Raw genomic sequence first — 3,898 nt, forward strand, 5'->3', positions numbered from 1 at the left:
TCACCAGCCCACAGCTGGCACCATTCTGAGAGTTTAACACTGAGTTGTGTCCTACCTTCGGGCCAAATTTGAGGTGATGTGGTTGCAGCCACCACCCAGCAGTAGGAGGGACAGGGAAACCAAGCTCTCCTAAGGACAATACCCACTGCCCTGCTACATGCAGCTGTGAGATTGGGGACTAGTCTGCTGAATGCATTGCTGCTTCTAGGAACTCCAACACAGACTGTTTAAGTCCCAGTAGGTTGCTCACCACTGCTACTGCCATCACCCACACAGTACCAACAGCAGAGAGACCTGAGAACCCACCCACACTCCTGGCCCACTGCTGCCAATTATAGCCTCTAAGAAAACTACCTGAATGCCCAAGAATCAGCCCTCCAGGACCCGCAAAGACCAGAGTCAGTGTAAGCTGTTCTGAGTCCAGAAAAAAAAAAAAAGGCACATTGCCCCACTGCTGCCACCATGGGGCCTGCTCAGTTAGACATCCAAGTCCCCAGCAAAACTTCACTACTACTTCAACTAATAATTATAATAATAAATGTACCCTAATCCATCAGGAAAATCACAGATACCACTGACCCTGTGTACTGTTGAAGAAGTCAATGCAAAGATCACACTATCACAGGCACCCAAAATCAAAACTAAAATATCCTGTTCAACCAACAATATACACACATCTTTAGGAAAAAATTCTCCCTTATGAAAATAATTTTCAAAAAATTGGAATGGGGCTTCCCTGTGGAGGTCATCATGGGGGTTTCCTGGGCTTTCAGCTCTTTCAAGACTGACATGAAAACTGCCAAACTCTGCCAAATTCGGAAATGGTGATTAGGAAACATGGGGATCTGGGAGAAACAGCTGCAAAATTAGTATCCCCCTAAAGGAGCACCAGAAGAGGATGGGTGATATTCCATCCAAAAGAGAAAGCTGTCTTTATTGTATGAAGTCATTTATATGATTAAAATTCCATTTGCCATATTGTAAGATGACAATACCAACCATACCTGCTAATCAAAAAGTTCAAGCAAGCTATACACCCACAAGCTTGAAAAAAAGGGGGGGTGGGGGGTGACAAACACAAATTTAATTAAAGCTAAAAGGAGAGAGTTAGAAATGGAGAGTGAGTGAGGTAAGTAATACTAAGTTGATAAGGGGCAAACCAGAATGGACAGTTAAGTCCTTTCCACTGCTAGCCTTGGTTTGGAAAGAGCAAGAACTACAAAAGCAGACAAAGATATCAACAATCAAATTTCTTCAAAATGTTAAAAAGTACTGAGCCAAAGAGTACTTTCCAAGGAGAAACCAAGGCTCCATTTTATGCATCACAGAACATTGTTCCTAAACTAGAACTTAACAAAGATTTGCCTAAATCAGGGGAACGTAGATGTAATCCTTCAGAAACTAAAGCACCTTTACTGGTTAGCTCAATGAAAACTTCTTTGTCAAAACAAGACAGAAAATATTTCTCAGCCATACTTAATGATGTGTAAGCAGTTTCTGTTGATCTGAAATTGAAAACAAATGATCCCCAAAGATAACAGCGTCTAGTAAAAGTACTAGATATGCCTACTGGTGATTATCACAGTTCAAAGGATCTCATTGATGGAGTTAAAACAGTAACAATCTCATTGTCAAGCAATGAGAGAGATTCCAAAGGTAGAGATCACCCCTCAAGAGTCTCCACTGATATTAGAGACACTTGGGAAAAGAACACAGAATACTAATTAAGCCTTAAAAATAGCTCATTAGGCAAAATCTGAGTCATGGGGAACCAAGAATAAGGACTCAGCCTCAGAGTAGAGAAAATGCAGGAGAAACGTGTGTCTGGGACAGAAAAGCAGGAATGGACTGCCATGAGCATGGCTCTGAGGACTTCAACACTGATGATTCAGCCACAGAGAAGAAATCCCAAGATGAAGACTCCATTTAAGCTTGTTCATTCCCAGGGCGATAACTTACAATGAGTTTCTTTCTGTAACACAACCAAGCAGCCAAAATCTTGCCTCTCTGTCTACAAAATTTATTCAAGAAGAGAAAGTAAAAGACTGCAGTCATAATTGAGTCTCAGATGTAAAGGCATTAGTGGAGAGTAAAGAACAAGTCTCTCTGGAGCCCATATCTGGCTTTAGTTCCAAGCACTACACATTCAGTGACAGGGCCCTTTAGGTTCAACCCAGGATCACACTTTTCAGAGCCCCTTCACCAATCATGCCACAACCGCTGACAGAAAGGACCTTCTAGCTCCATAGGGCTGGAGTTGTTTCCTGTCTATCTTGGATGAGGGGTGTTCCCAGGAAAGCCTCAGTGTTGGAATGCAATGGCCCAGAAACCACAGCTTATCAGTCCCCAGAAGGGAAGACTTTCATAAGTTCCTTTGCTGGAGAGAAATTTGACTGATATAAGAAGTTTGAAACCCCCAATCAGACTTACAATCTCCAAATTCTCTCTAATGAAGCTCTTGGGAGCTGTACAAAAAGGCTGGACTAAGGGCAATACCACCATAAAGAAGAGTGGAGTCAGTGGTATCACAATGCTCTTTACAGGATACTTCATCCTCTGTTGTAGCTGGGGTTTCATGCATCTGAAGCTGCAGTACTTGTGTAAGTAGTGTTGACCTGGATATCACTTAAGAAATCTTTGGAACTACAAGGGGCATATAGTGGAGCTGACTTCAATACTTAGTTAACAATTTAAAATGGCATTTAGAACAAGAAGAGGGAGTGAAAAGAATAAAATTATTAAAATCTGTAACAATTATATAGAAAGTAAATTTTTTATTAATGTGGACAAAGAAATATGAAAAAGTGACTGCTATACCAGATGCACAGATATCAATGGAAGGACATAGGAAACATGAAAAAGTGGGGATTTATGACACCACCAAAGGACCACAACAATTGTCTGGCAACAGATCCAAATCAAAAATATTGCCTCAAAATGCCAGATAAATAATCCAAAATATTGATTTTAACAAAGTTCAATGAGGTGCAAGAGAAATATGAAAAACAGTACAAAAAAGTTCAGAATATGGATGAGAAATTTACCAAGGAAATAGGTATCTTTTTAAAAAATGCATTGTGGATGTAAAAAATTCATTGAAGAAAATGCAAAACACATTTGAAAGCTTCAATAATAGACTAGATCAAGCAGAACAAATCTCAGAAGTTGAAAACAAATCTTTCTTTCCTTCAATTTTGATTTTATGTTCCAGGGTACCTGTTCAGGATTTGTAGTCTGTTACATAGATAAATGTGTGCCATGGTAGTTTGCTGCACAGATCAGCCTATAACCTGGGTATTAAGCCCAGCATCCATTAGCTATTCTTCCTGATGCTCTCTCCTTCCACCCCCTACCATGTGAGAGGCCTCAGTGTGTGCTGTTCCTCCCCATGGGTCCATGTGTTGCTATCATTTCAGCTCCCGCTTATAAGCTCCTGCTTACAGCCATTCCAAATGGGAGTAATTGGCCCGAAAAAAAAGGGGGCTACAGGGCCCATGCAAGTTTAAAATCCAGTGGGGCAGTCAAATCTTAAAGTTCTGAAATGATTTCCTTTGATTCCATGCCTCACATCCAGGTCATGCTGATGCAAGAGGTAGGTTCCCTAGTCTTGAGCAGCTTCACCCCTGTGGCTTTACAGGGTACAGCCTCTCTCCTGGTTGCCTTCATGGTGTGGTGTTGAGTGCCTGTGGCTTTTCCAGGTGCATGGTGCAATCTGTCAGTGGATCTACCATTCTGGGGTCTGGAGGGCAGTGGCCCTCTTCTCACAGCTCCACTAGGCAGTGGCCCAGTAGGGACTCTGTGTGGGGGCTCCCACCCCATGTTTTCCTTCTGCACTGCCCTAGCAGAGTTTCTTCATGAGGACCCCACCCCAATAGCAAACTTCTGCCTGGGCATCCAG

General features: G+C 42.1%; 1 pseudogene; it reads left to right on the top strand.

Moving 5' to 3' along the window:
• The first annotated feature begins 1,562 nt into the window (after positions 1 to 1,562).
• LOC105515339 lies at positions 1,563 to 2,608 on the top strand (annotated as a pseudogene).
• The last annotated feature ends 1,290 nt before the right edge of the window (positions 2,609 to 3,898 follow it).

Source organism: Colobus angolensis, unplaced genomic scaffold, assembly GCF_000951035.1.
Source record: "Colobus angolensis palliatus isolate OR3802 unplaced genomic scaffold, Cang.pa_1.0 Scaffold259, whole genome shotgun sequence".
Classification (NCBI taxonomy): Eukaryota; Metazoa; Chordata; class Mammalia; order Primates; family Cercopithecidae; genus Colobus; species Colobus angolensis.